The sequence below is a fragment of the Hipposideros armiger genome, unplaced genomic scaffold, assembly GCF_001890085.2.
Source record: "Hipposideros armiger isolate ML-2016 unplaced genomic scaffold, ASM189008v1 scaffold_472, whole genome shotgun sequence".
Classification (NCBI taxonomy): Eukaryota; Metazoa; Chordata; class Mammalia; order Chiroptera; family Hipposideridae; genus Hipposideros; species Hipposideros armiger.
The window spans coordinates 506756-522054 of NW_017731822.1; the positions used below are offsets into that span (position 1 = coordinate 506756).

At 39.7% G+C, this 15299-nt stretch overlaps 1 protein-coding gene across 28 annotated transcripts in view; it reads right to left on the reverse strand.

Annotated features, from left to right (window-relative positions):
* The window catches only part of MAP4K4 (mitogen-activated protein kinase kinase kinase kinase 4), a 192994-nt gene extending 177967 nt beyond the window's left edge, over positions 1-15027 (reverse strand). For 23 of the 28 annotated variants that reach the window (XM_019666507.1, XM_019666501.1, XM_019666489.1 and 20 more), the window contains exon 1: positions 14944-15024. The gene's annotated coding sequence lies outside the window, so the exon portion shown is untranslated. Of the gene's footprint in view, positions 1-5726; positions 5970-14943 lie in introns of all 28 variants that reach the window. The other 5 variants (XM_019666503.1, XM_019666508.1, XM_019666513.1 and 2 more) reach the window with 2 other exon arrangements.
* Between the last annotated feature and the right edge of the window lie 272 nt (positions 15028-15299).

The window sequence follows — 15299 nt, forward strand, 5'->3', positions numbered from 1 at the left end:
TAGTACTGGGATGGCTACAATCAAAAAGACAGATAATTATAAGTATTGACAAGGATGTGGAGAAACTGAAACCTTCATATAGTGCTGCTAGGAATGCAAAATGGTATAGCTGCTTTGGAAAACTGTCTAGCAGTTCCTCAAAAGATTAGATATAGAGTTACCATATGACAATTCCACTTCTAAATATATACCCAAGAGAAACAAAAATATAGTCTATACAAAAATCTGTACACAAATGTTCACAGCACCATCATTTCTAACAGCCCAACAGTAGAAACAACCCACATGCTCATCAACTGATTAACAGATAAAATGGGGAATATCAATACAATGGAATATTATTCTGCGATAAAAAGAAATGAACCAATACATACTATAACATGGATGCACCTTGAAAACATACTAAGCAATATAAGCCAATCAAAACACATATTGTTTGATTCCATTTATATGAAATCTCCAGAATAGGTAATTCTATAGAGACAGAAAGTAGGTTAGTGGTAGCCTAGGGCTGAAGTGGGGGAAGGCAAGAGGCAGTGAAAGGAAAGGAAAGGAAAATTGGGGCGTGGGTCTCTTTTTCAGAATGAGAAATGTGTTCTAAAATGCAGCTATGGTTGCTCAACTCTGTGAATATACTCAAAGTCACTGAATTGTACAGTTTAAGTGGGTAACGTTTGAATTACATCTCAATAAACCATTTTTAAGAAAATGGTGTTTTTAAAATCCAAAGTTGCTCTCCTACTCCCATCAAAAAAGAAGGAGGGGCTGTTTTCAGTTTATCATGTTGCTGATGTCTCATAATGAACGAATGGTGAATAAAGAGACAGACTGGACATACCATTGGACTTCTACTTTTCTTTCCAAGGTGGAGTTAACAGGGACTGGATTTACCTTTCCACTTGAAAACAACCAAAACAAATCCATACAAAATTTATGAAACAAAGGTTTTCAAATACCTAGACATCACACAATGAAGGTCAGTGATCTCTGAGAGATAGGAAACAAATGAGCTGGGCCATACAATTGCCTGGACTTACTCCCTTTACAAAGTTTTTGGGCATGACACAAGGAGAGGAAACCCAAGCAGAGCTTGGCAGACTCCCTCATTTGAGGAGAAGAACCTGAACGTGCAGGAAGACCAAAGCAACTACTGAGTTCCAGATGAGAGTACCAGAGAAGAGAGCTGCACAAAGGGAAGAACTCCCAAACAGTGCAGAGGGAGCCCGGTGTTTTCAGCCAAGTAATGATCAGCACATGCACAGAAGGAAACTACCCCAGGCTTGGGGAGAGAGGGGGTGTCTTGAAAAGGGTCAGAAGGAACAGTGCAGGTGCTCACAAAGGGATGACAATAGTGCCTATTCCCATCAAACAAATGGAAAAAACACATAATTCATGGGGAATTGAGTAGAGTACTCATAAAGGTCTTGCCTCAGCAGTAAGGCATAATTAGCACTAGACTGACCACTGTTCAAGACCTCCTTAACAAAAATCATAAAAGCAAGACACAAAACGATCAAATTATTTCCATGTAACTTGACTGCACCCCAGAGCAATGCTCAAGGATACTTAAAGGAATATAATAATACCCAGCACTCAACAAGGTAAAATTCACAATGTCTGGCATCTACTCAAAAATTACCAGACAGGGAAACATAACCAATAATGAGAATATCCATCGAAACGTCAAACCGATACTGACATAGATATTAGAATCACAGACAAGAACATTAAAACAGCTATTATAACTGTATTCCATATGTTCAAAAAGCAAAGACCTAGAAAATATTTTAAAAGACCCAAACCTTCTAATGATGAAAAATACACTGGATGGGATTAATGACAGAGTTAACACTGAAGACAAGTTAACATAAGGCATAGCAAAAGAAACTAGCCAAAATGAAGCCCACAATGGAAGGGGAAAAAAGATGCATCAGTGAGCTAGCTGTAAGGCAACTTCAAGTGGCCTAATAAGCATGTAAAGGGAGTGCCCAAACCTAAGAGGGGAGGAAGGTGAAGAAAAACAATATTGAAGAATTAGTGATCAAAATTTTTCCAAATTTGATTAAACCTCTCAACTCCCAGATGCAAAATGCTCACAAACCCCAAGCACAAGAAACATGAAATGTATACCAAGAAACATCACAATTGAATTGCTCAAAACCAGAAATAAAGGGAAAATCTTAAAAGCAGTGCAAAAAAATATGGCATGTACATATAGAAAGGAATAAAACAGGACAGCAGATTTCTCCATAGAAACAATGCAAGTGAGAAGATGATGGAGTAACATCCCTAAAATATTGAAAGAAAAAAACGGCAACCTATAATACTATACTCAGCAAAAGTATCAAAAATGAAAGCACAAAAAAAGTTTTCAGACATTCAAAAGCTGAAAGAATTCATCACCAGCAGACCTGTATTACAAAAAATAATAAAATAAGTCCTGTAGGCAAGAGGAAAATGGTACCAGATAAAAATGTGGATCTATATGAGGAATGGAGAGCACCAGAAATGCTAACCACATGGGTATATAACATTAAGGTTTTTCCCTTACTATTTATATCTTTTTAAAAGGTACTTATCTGTTTAAACAAAAATAACACCAATATATTTTTGAAATTTATAACATATGTAAAAGTAATATTTAAACCAAAAATACTACAAGGTCAGGTAGGGAGAAATAAAGTGATATTATTGTAATGTACTTATATTGTACATGAAGTACCTATCATTTGAAGGTAAACTGTGATAGGTTTAAAGTGTGTATTATTAACCCTAAAGCAACCTAAAAAACAATACAAGCAGAACTTATTGCTAATAAGCCAGAAAATGCAACCATAAAACCACTCAATTAATCCAAAAGAAAGCATAAAAAAGGAGAAAAAGACAAGCTATCAATGAGACCAAGTCCTCAGCAAGGAGACCCAGAAAGAAATGAAATAGAATATAGGTCAAGGAAAATAAAAAAAATCAACATCCTATAGTTAGCATTTTAAATCACTTTTTTCATATAGTAAGAGGAGACTATATATTTTCAGCTAATTGAGTAGCTAACTAACGAAATGTCTAATTCAATCTTGGGGTTGATGACTGAGAAAGGCCTTGTTTAAACAAAATAAAACAAAAAGAATTTCACTCTTTGGAGACTAACAAAAGCCTTTTTCCAGCATGATTAGAGAAAGGTGAGAAATATTTCACATGATATTAAATGTTTTTGAAAAAGCCCATAAAACCACTTTATTCAGTAAGCTTAGGAAAAGAAAATTACCCTTTGTCTGTATTATCAAAAAGCAAATATACAGCACCAACAGAAATGCAAAACTTCACCTTTTAATCACTTCCTTGTATAACCTGAACTTCAAAAACTTATTAAAAACTATTTGAATATCACAATGCTGCACACCGTTCTTCCCATTTTACAGAGGTTCCTTCCAGCCCCTAGGTCAAGGGGACCAGCAGATTAGTAAAGAAGTCTCTCGTATGTGTGTACTGTAAGGCCAGCCTGTCACCGAATACTCCAGGTACAATTCCAGATGTTGCTCAGAGGACACTCTCAAAAGGTCTGATGGGAGTTCCTCTCCACCCTCCTCCTCTGCAGATGCTGAGGGTGCTAAATGGATAAACTGATAACTCCTAAGTGATGCAGGAGATTCAAAACAGCAATGAACGCGGAAACAGCAGCAGATGTAGGACCTGGGCCTCCCAAGAGACAGATGGCTCAAGGCAAACTGAAAGGGGCCGGCAATTACCATAATCAATGGATGTCCCCCTCCTATCTTTATTCAAAGTTCTATTAACCAAGATGACAAGTCATCAGCTCAAGGCCTGTTTTAACTGCAAGCTGGCTGTTCCTTGATCCTCGCCCCTGGATGCCTCATCCAGAAACCCTGAATTTAAATCATAAAGCTTCATCCTGCAACACTAGCACATCTGCTTGATCAGATCCAGCTTGGCCACACACTCCCATAGGCCCTGCTCTTCCCCACCTGCAGTAGCACCCCCTTAAAACTGCTTCCTCTGTGCTCCACAACTGCCCCTCCTGTTCATTGTCACCAGTGAGCAAGCCTCACATGGTGCCTGGCCCATACCGTGTATGCATCAAGTACCTAGGGAATAAATGACCGAAAGAAATCTTGCCTAGCAGGGCAAGCTCAAAACATCCACAGACAGAGGAACACAAAACAGATACTAAGCCCTCAAATCACTGAAAAGTAAACAGCTGAATTGAACATCCACAAGTTCTTTTTCTGGAAACTAAAGGAAGAAGAATGGATGAAAGCATATGTACAACATACAGACAGAGAACAGAGGCTCTAATATGTCAAGTTCAAACAGGAAAGGCCCTAGAATTTAAGGCATGCCCTAGCAGGTGAATGAATACACTCAATGAACTGTGCGTCACTTGAATGCATATCCTCAACCTCAGACAATACTCAGTGCCTCACTTGGGATCCCCAATAAACTGTACGTTCCTTGGATGTACAGCCCTAACTCAGGTAATATCAGTCCTTGAACTTGAGGTCTTAGAACTGAATAGTCATAAACCTACACAGCAATTACATAAAGAGGGTCGCAGAGAAACTCATGGGCCGGAGGGTTCTGCTCGACACCAGTATTCTGTTATTATCACAGCAGGTAAGAGTGGATGTAGGAAATCCCTAATAAAAGATATAAAAGTACTTTAAAATAAAAGATGAGAAAAAGACTCTGAAAGGTACACTTGAAGCGAATCAAATGAGTAATTGTATCCCTCCATACACAACATAACAAATTATTCATTATTTGGTACACATCCTTCTGACCGAAGAGAATAGATTTTGTTTTGTTCTTTTTTTCAAAAACCTGGTGAGTCAACACCTTCTACCTGCCCGATAAAGGAAAACTCCAGACTTGAGCATCACATGGTAAATGGCCAGCTATTACAGAATGGAATCCCCCCAAAAGAGTGAGAAGGCAAAACTGGTCTGGCCTAGTTCCTGGTACCAATGACCTCACTGATAGTGACCAGTCTGTCTTCACAGCAATAAGAAACTGTATTCATGTTTAAAGAAATAACGAACTCACAGTAATGACTAATAATGAGAGTGGGGAAAGCAAAGCCTCAGAGAAGCAGACAGGCACTCGGGGTCACAGAACAGGGAGGCGTTTGGTCGTATGATGGGAACTAGGAAGAGCCAGGCAGATCAATTCCCAGTCTTTCTCCCATCATGTAAGACAAGTCCAGGACGCTAGGCCAAAACACTGCTGAATGTGTTACTGACAATAGCCAAAAACTAAAAACAACAACATCCACCAACTGCTGAACAGATAGACAGACCGTAGCACCACATCCACACTCTGGAAAACTATTTAGCTATAAAAAGGAGCAAGCTACCACACTTAGCAGTATGGATGAACCTCAAAAACATGATGCAAAGTGAAAGAAACCAGACACCAGAGACCACACATTGTATGATTTCACTTATTTGAAATGTTCAAAAAGGGCAAATTTATGGACACAGGAAATAGATTAGTGGTTGTCTGGGGCTCTGGGTTGGAACAGGGATTAACTGTAAATGAGAATGAGAAATCCTGCTAAGGTGATGAAAGGGTTCTAACACTGATTTGTGGTGATGGCCGCACCACTCAGTAAATTTACTAAACATCACTGAAATGTATGCTTGAAATGGGTGACTTTCACAATACATAAAATATACCTCCATTAAGCTGTTAAAAAAAAAAAAAAAAACCTGTTGAAGAAACTTCTAAATCTCTTGCAGGCTTGTTCAGAGTAGCAGTGAGCCTGGAAAGGGCACTGGTCTGCATCTTGCCTCCTTTTCTCTTCTCAGTCTCATCTCCCTGGGCTTGCATCGCCCAAATTATGTATCAGACAGAGGTCAAGCGCTAAGGCACTGCTTTATTCCTGGTTTCATTGTTATTGTTGCTGTTGTTGGTTTTGTTAGTTATTGTTCTGGTTGAAAAGTAGCAGAGACCTGGGCAAAAACAAAAAAGTTTAAAATCAAAGATATAACTGCTAGTTAACTTCTAGGCTGATGGACTGATCCCAGGAGTCATAGGGGTTAATCCGTAAAAATGATTATAAGGTAAACAGAAGAATAAAGAAATAAAGGGGAAGAGATATGTGACAGCAGAGATCATTTCTATCAGGTTTTGACAACTAAAAAAAAAAAAACACAAAACCGGATGGAGCGGTAATTCACTCGGTAAAGCAGAAAACATTACAACCTAAGTGCCTACTGAGAAGGACACCAAAAGTGAGGCAATTTGCCCCACAGGACCCTGAAAAGATCATTTGGAAGCCACTGATACCAAGGGTAATATAAAACGGAAATCAGCAACTGGTATTTAGTGACTGAACACCCTGGTCCCGTCTACCTTCCACAGTCTGGGGACTATCCCCATCACTCCACACCCACAAGAAACCAGAGGTTTAGTCCCTGAAGAAACTGAAGGAGTAACACTCCAGGTGAGAGGACACAGGCCAAGTGGTGGGACACAGGGTTGAAACATTAACATACTAGACTACAGGGTCTCCAGGCTCCTTTCTCTGTCCTGAACCCCAGAACTCCAATAACATATGTCAATCCTCAAAGTAAGAAAAGCCTCCAAGTGTTCTTCTTGGAGAAACTGACCCAAAGAAAAGACCTACAGATATTTCGAAGTGGGGTTCCCCATCCATAACATGTACAGATCCCCACCTGTCCTCCCTACATTTGAAGAACAATCATCAACAACCTCCCACTCATAGACACTGAGCTTCCAATTCATTTCTAGTGCCTTACTCTTAAATATGAGCAGAGTCATGAATTGCCAGGCATTTAAGGAATATCTTCAGCATTAAAGACAAAGACCAAAATACACAAGCAGGAAAAATGAAACCTGGGGGAAACAGGGGAGAAAATGAAGGCACACAAGAAAACCAAACAAAAAAATCTACATTCAATACCATGAGAGATAAGATATAGAGCCACGAAAGATTAGATGCAGTTAAAAACATAAGAAAACAAGTGTTGCTCTAAATTAAAAATAAAAATTCAATAGAAATATTAAAATGTAAAGTCGGAGATATCCCATAATAGTAGCGCAAAAAGACCAAAAAAAAAAAACATAATAGTGAAGGAAAAGATAAGAAAAATCAAAGAAGTGACTAACAGGACTTCCAGAAAGAAAAACCAGGGAAGTTAGAGGTAAGCACAAAAAATTTCCCAGAACTAAAGGGCATCTCCAGATTTTAAAAAATTAACTGAGTACTTAGAACAGTGAATGACAACAAAAAAGTCATAAAATCTAATACCAAAAATAAAGAGAATATCCTAAAAGCTTCCCAAAATTAGTTTAAAACAGGTCACACTCCAACAGTAGAGCAATGTATTTAAAATTCCAAAAGAAAACAATATTCAACCTAGACTACTGTTCACCAGCTAACATACAGATCCAAAGTAAAGGAAGAATAAAGACATTTTCAGCCATCCAAGACTTCAAACCTTTGCACCGATGCACCCTTTCTTATAAAAATCTAGTACTGGAAGAAGTGCTGCAGGAAGATAAGCTAGTAAACAAAAATAAAAACAAAAAACTGTGGAATCCAGGAAACAAAGATGATCCAGGTCAACAGCTATGCATCAGGTCTAGGGAACAACCACAACTGCCAGCTGTAAGGTACCTCTAAGGAGAAAAAAAAAAAAATGTGGAATCAATAGATTATCTGAAACAGCCAATTATTTGACCTATTAAAGCATCTGGGAAAATTGCTGACAAAGGCTTAACTTTGTCAGGCCTTTCATGTATCTTTTAGGGCATTTGAGGGGGAAGGTAATGACAGGTACATACAAAACTAAGCTAATGAAAAAGTAAGGCAACACAAGGGGGAAGGCGTGTTTAAAATGGAAATGTTATCATATTAGATTGCTTGGCTCAGAGATAAATGGTATTTACATAGTCAAGATAATACAAACAATCATCATTTTAACCCAAAATTATGATGCACTCATTTAAGGGAGGGAGCGAGTATAGGAGCTGAATCTTCAGCGCCTATGGAACTACATTACACTTAGTTGTTCAACAACTCTAACGACTGTTTTAAAAAGTCAATAAATATATAAAACTGATAAATCAGGAAATAGCCACATAAGCATGTAATTTAGAAATATGGTGATGAATTTCAGATGCAGCACCTAAAAGCACTGAAAACAGATGCCTCTTGGGAGTAGGATAACTATTCCAAGTGGTGATGTAGGAATTTTAGCATCACTTGATAGTAACTATGTACTTTCATAACTTTGGTAACTTTTTTAAGGCCTTACTTATCATATATGAAAATAAAGTTTTTAAGTCATAACATAAAAGTGATTTTTTTCTTTTCATTATTTAAATTTAATAGGATGATTTGTCAATATTTGGCTATATTTGAGATAGTTACAATGCCCCTGCCTGGGATCAAAGGCAAATTAAGCAAATAGCTGGAAGCAGCAAGAGCTCTGGCTCCCTACTTCTCAAGGGTGGGGGGACACCTCCTGGGCGTGAACAATGCCCCTCCCCCATCCTCCAGCTTGCTAATTGCAACAGGTCAACCCAAGTGTGTACTAAGAGCCTAGGGCAGAACTGATCCTGCCAGGTCAGTGCTGGTCTGCCGACACGGGGACACAAGATCATTTCAGAAACTGAGAATAACTATGTAAAGACTTGTACAGCTGTTTGACAGGGTAACATTATGTCCTTTGATTCTATTAATAAAAAAGGTTTAGGCTGGCATTTTGTATGTCTACTTTTCACTGCACTGTTCTAGTTGTGCTGTATTTTACAGCACAGAGAAGCTCTGCTGAGGCTGAAAAAGCCCACTGAAGTCTGAGCGGGTTCCATGCACTGGGGCATGTGCTATGTCTGAGTACAAGTGTGCTGCGTGGGAGACCTGAGGAAACAGAGACATTACAGGATGTATAGCTAATATTACAATCACAGACTTGGCCTTCTGCAACCAGTTCATCCCCATTTCCTTCCCCACTGTATGTACACCTAACAGGCAGGAGACCGTAACAGCACAGTGCATACACACACTGTCGGGGACATGAAACCATCCCCATGTGGTTGATCGTTTTGCATCTTGTCTCCCCAACTTGGTTCTAAGTTCCTCATAATGCTACAGATATCAGAGTTTTTAAGGTCCCAATTTTAAAAACTTGGGGAGTCCTAAAACTTATTCTGTCCTTCCTTTTGAAATTCTTATAGAAGAAAGGGCCTCCCATCTCAGTGCCTGCCAACACATCACTTCTCTTCTGAATAACACCAGCAGACTTTTATGACTGAGCCAACCTCATAACAGAATATCAGATTGTCTGGTGAACAGTCATAAAACATGTAAAACTTAAGAACACACAGCTGCCGCGCTGGTCACTGGTAATATAACATCCCCCTGGCCTCCATTATCTTCCTAGCTACCCCTTCATTCATAGGTCCAAAAATTTATCCTGATTCATTTCTTGTGTTATCATCTTACGGAGGAAAAAAAAATGTCAACCAATTCTCCAAAAACTAAATTAGTACTTGGGAATCTCTACCCCCTGAAAATCAAGTAATTAGCCCCAAATTAAATATTAAATATGCCTTAATATTTTAACACTAGTAATTCCAAGTACTATGAGACACTAACTTTAATTTGTGAAAAATCCGTTTGCAGTAAATATTCAAAGCAATTACTTACAAGTACTTCATATTATAGCCTGCGATCCACTAACCAGATACCTACTTGTGAGAAAAACTAGTTTTTAAAACACTGATTTTAGAAGGTAAACGTGGTGACCTAAAATTGTTCCAACCATTTAAATAATCATAAATTCTAAATAAGTAGTGTTTGACCCTGAGATCTTCCTGTGGCGTAAGTCCTTGATTCTAACACAGTCAACTGTCATGCAGTCTGCACTTCTGTACACTTTACTTCAATGCCCATAACAGACCAGTGCACACAATGGGGAGTAGGCCTTCCAGGGCATCATATACTAGTGCTGCCGTCTCGTCAACAGTTCTGCTTCTGTACCTGGACCTCCTGGGTCTGAAAGTGGGACACTTGTACACTTATTTAAAGAGTCTACTGCTGTATGCCTTTTCTTTTTTTAATGATTGGAATACAGAAAAATGAAAGCACTGATGCTAATAAGAAGCACAGGCATCATAAACTTCATACAACTGAGATGGAAAACATCTGACACTCTAAGACTAGCCAATTCCTTTGGTTCATGCAGCTGTTCATATCCAAGTAAATAATCAAGTATTTACTAATAAAGCAAAGAAACAAAATAAAAGACCAGGTATGAAATACACGTGTCAAAGCATCCATCTCTAAGTTAAAATGTACTTAGTTTATAATATTTTTAGTTCCCTGGAAACTCCTTAGATGATTAGTCCTTGGCTTAGCACACCTGTTCAGGGGTGCATTATTTCACAAGTAGGATGTATTATTTCAAAAAACATCTTTACTCTTCCAGGATCAGTTCACCAAAATCTATAAACACTGCACCAAAAGTGCCCCCAGATATTGTTTATGGATTATGTCAATATGTAGAAATATACATATATCCAAAATTGGTTTTAAAAAAAAAAGGCAAAATACAAGTTTGCTGCTATGCAAATGAACTTTTATTTATTACAAAGTTTCAAGAAATAAGGAATTAAAAAGCCACTATCAGCAGGATTTTGTCTGGTGGTTGGGTGTTCTGTAAGGCTTCTGATGTGCCTGATTTAGTTTAGTTCCAACAGAGTTTTTGGAAATTTGAGGTTGTTATTTCTTAAGAGAGCTACACACCAACACGTGTTCAGCAAGGCCGGTTCCCTCCCACCTCACCCGAGTCCAGAATCCTTCCAGCTCCAAGGAACAAGTCTGTACATGCCACTCAGTGGCAGACCAACCCTCCTCCTAATGAAAACAACTGGTGCTACAAAATTCATTTTGCCCCACTGGATGTCTTCATCACCAGAGATGCTACACTTACAAGCTAACGTTTAGAGAATCCCTCACAACAGTTTAAGTGCTTACTTCAAAACGTTAGACTAATGATTTTTAAAGCTACACAATTTATATGGCACTTTATTGGGGAGCAATGGAAAGTAATTTTAGCACTTTCACAAATCCCAAAGCTCCTTCCGCCCCGTGGGCAAGCAGTGTGAGTGTGCCCCTTTAAAGGGCCACACCAAACCCTGCAGATGAGTGAACTCAGCAGATTCACTCAAGCAGATTCTTCTCTACCGCCCTGCCATCACTCTTTACCTCCTCTCTTCTGGACTGCTGCCCTAGGTCAACCATCTTTCCTTCTCCTTTCCCGAAACATCATTTGATCAAATCTCCTATTCCCAGGGAGCCCCAATCCCAACAAAACTTTCAGCGGCTCCTCAATTCTCAAAAGAAGGATGTCCCTCCTCAAATCCTGCTCAGATAACCTCTCCCCCAGATGCCCTCTGCGCCCTAAACCTCCCCCCATTCCCAAAGGTCACCCTTAGTCCTTCTGCCACACATACCCCCCCACTCCCCATCTTCCCTCAATAAATGAGAGGGACAGCATTAGCACAAGTGCCTAATGGTGGCAAACTCTCAGTGTTGGTTCTGCTTCCCATCTTTGGGCCTAGAGTATACTTCTCCACCTCCAAGGACACGGTCAGACAGGGTCAAGATGCTCAGTCCCTCCTGGAGTGGCCCTAATCCCAGACACTGCACCCACTGAATGCTAAGCTCCCTGACTTCCCACTGTATGATCACAAAATAAAAAATAACAGAAGTTACCCCAAGAAAAATGAAAAATGGTTGAATGAATACTAAAAATAATAAAATCCAATGTACTACAAAAACAAATTTTGATTTATTATTTCTGGTTTTGATTTTTCATACTATCACTTTCCCTCTTTGATGAAAATAATTAAAATTCACTATTTTTATTCAACATGCGCAAGATCATCCCATAGGCACTGCTCTTATAAACATACGGTATTCTGAATGAAACCCTATAAACAGATATTCACAATTTTTTTAAGTTTTAATTTATGAGTATCCTTCCCTATGAGCCCTCAAAAACCTCAGGCAAAAAATAAATTTGTCTACATATACTATATCCTGCGTTTCAACTCCTTTTTTAAGATAAAGGTATATACTGTTGAACTACACCCAGACTATTTACTATTTTTTTCAGAGATAGAAAAAATTATAAACCATCCTCCAAAAAAGCCATTTTCACAGAATATATCAAAACGCGGAAAACTCCAGCTCTTTTTACTCACTCATGTGCAGTCTTCTCAAAAAAAAATAGCCACTATGGCTAAAAAATGAGTCATAGTTTATAGAAAAAAATGAAAAATAGAAACTATAACAATGAAATAAATTAGGATTACAGGTTGTTCAGTTTACAAATGTTTTACCTGAAATTGCTTTTTTAAAAATTCTTCTTTATAATTAGTCACAAATATTTTCCAAACTCTGATGCTATTCACACTAATGGGTGTTTAGCAGCAATAAACAAATGCTAGTGTTAATAATCTAATCCCGAAATCACCATATACAAATCATGCCAACAAAAATCCTAAATAAACTCCTATGCATAATGTAAATGGTTCTAGAAATTATACAGTTGAAGGGAGAAGAAAACGGAAATGTTAACCGTTTCTGCTATCTCCACCAATCTCTAAGACGAAACTTCCCAGCACCAGTTTATAAACATTAAAGAACTTGTGATAGTAAGAAAACATGTATGAAACAATCAGGAAAATGTTAACAGTGAATAGTTGGTACTAAGGAATTACTTTTTCAGGTGTGAGAATGGCATTGTGCTTATCAAAAAAACAAAAAAAGGTACATCCTGAAGTATTTATGGGTGAAATGGTTAAGATAATGGAGGGGAGGAAGACCTCAGATACCAGATTAGTCTTGAGCTGATAACTGTTAAACTGTTCGATCTACTCCCTCTCCTTGTGTATGTTGAAATTTCCCAAAATGATAAAACAGGACTGCTGGTGAGCAAAGTCTCAGGCACTGTTTTGTTCGTGATTGTATGCCGCTTTTGCACAGATTTCTTAATGCCTTAGGTTTACACAATTTCAGAATTTCTCCTCAACTGCAGATTCTGCAGTCAGAAAGCTGTGTCACTGTCCGTTTCCCAAATACTTCCCAAATGTAGTACTCGGCAAATCTATTTCAAAAACTTGGGAGAAAGGGGATAGAACCAAAGAGGAAATGAGGAGGGGGAAAGCTTAATGAACCAGCTAGCAAAAAGAACTCCTACCTCTTAAAAACAATTAATACATATTAAAAGGTTTCATTCTTTCTTCTCTCTTGTGGTTGAAAAACAGACTGTCAGTTTATAGTTTACTTCACTGCCCTTCACATCCATGCTCACCCAAGAAGATACAATCCAACTACTGTGTAACCAGGTCAAAAACAAGCTTTGGCTAACTCACTTGGAAGAGTATACTCACCATTTAGATTTGGCCAGAAAAACTGGGTTAGAAAAAAACAACTGGTGTTTAAACAAACACTGGGGCTGGGGCAAATGTCTTTAAGCCAGTTACCAGGCCACTCAGTGAGTTGCAACACAATCTTTTCCAAAATTTTCCAAAGGCTTCCAAATTCAGTTGAGCCAGCAGGCTGAGCTAACAGGGCTCCTTTCAAATTCAAAAATCTGGCTGCAGACCCAACAGTTAACCAACAAAACACAGGCTAATTCACTTGAGATCACCTAAGAATACAGACTCAAGTTCAGACCACCGGCCAGTACACAGCCCAGTCCAGGGAAAGTTGGGGCTGGGGAGAGGCGTTCAAGGGACAGATAAACCCTATTCATTAAGTAGAAAAGAGACAATAGGATCCACACTTAATTCGCCCTAAGAAAATGTCTACAGTCAGCTTCCCTGCCCCCTCACCCCCATTTTTAATGAGACAATGACAATTCTTCATGGTGAACCACAAAGCCCTGCTTCATATTTTTTCTATTCCAACCTTGTACCCACTCTAACAGCTGCAGACACCCCCAGTGCAGATAACTTTCAGAAAATGTCTAGTATAAGAAACAAATCACGACAGGGAGAAATTAACATTCTGTTTCAAATGTTCAAGGCCTGCGCCTCCATTACCTACAGGCTCTTTCATAATCTCTAGAATGTGCACCGGACAAAATGAACAGCACTGTTAGTCACATCAGGTGTCAGCTACTCGGGGCAGACTCATAGTCTCCAGATTTGTTAGTTCCATTTGCCATCGGAGGGTGAGTGTTAAATAAAAGAGAGAGAAAGGCCTGGGATGGGTGTGAAAGCTGGGCAACATCTTTACTCTTCACTCTCCCTCATTTCTGTTTCAATTACACACCTGTCAAACAGGTTATTCCTGGAATTCAGATTTTATAATCCTCACACTGCAATTCTTCCTGCTCCTGTGGCCCAAACACATGCCCTCCCTGCTTCTCCAAAATATGTATCCATTAGTAGAATGTATGACAGAGTTATAAAGTGTCCCAGGTAACACCAAACTCTGCACCTTGAGAGCTTGGCAAGCATTCAAACGAGGAAACACGATGACAATTTTCAAGAAGGCCAAGGCACTGGTTTAGGATAATCATGGGCAAGACCTGCCTATCCTGAATTTTAATTAACACACGAAGTCAGAAGGCCAGATTTGGGGAAAACAAAGAAAATGAAGATTGTCTTATGCAAAAAAAAAAAAGAATGCTTTCCTATTTTATTATAGTGCATGCCTAAGAGTGTAGCTTATTTCCTTATCTCAAAGCCAGGAAATGAGGTCTTTTAAGGCCAGTCTGGATGTAAACTGTTTGAAAACAGAGGGCCTGCGAGGAGAAACCCCTTTTCCAACTTTGGCCAAGTGGCGTGGCCTCCAGTCAGCAGCGTGTTTATCACCCCTCTGGTCCCCCGACCAGAAGTTTCAGCATGCCACAGGAAACAAAGAAGGCGCCCCACACCGACCTTATAGACTTGTCCGTAGGTGCCATTTCCAACCACTTCCACCAGCTCAAAAATCCCAGCAGGATCCTAGACAAGGAGGAGGGGAGGGGTTATCATTTGAAAGCTGCACAACAATGAATCAATACAGCGGGGCAATTGCAGAGAAAGGGCGGTTACCAAGAGGTGGGTTTCGCCCAGCGACGTCCCCCAGCGCCCCAGGGTCGCGGGTGCGGGGCCCGGGACGCGGGAGGCGGGAGGCGGCGGCGGGGGGACGCGCCCCGACCCCGCACATGCCGACACAAGCAGACAAAGGGGCCGCCGCGCCCGCGGCTCTGCCCGCGGCGGCGCCCGAGCGCCCGGCGGCCCAGGGCGCGGCT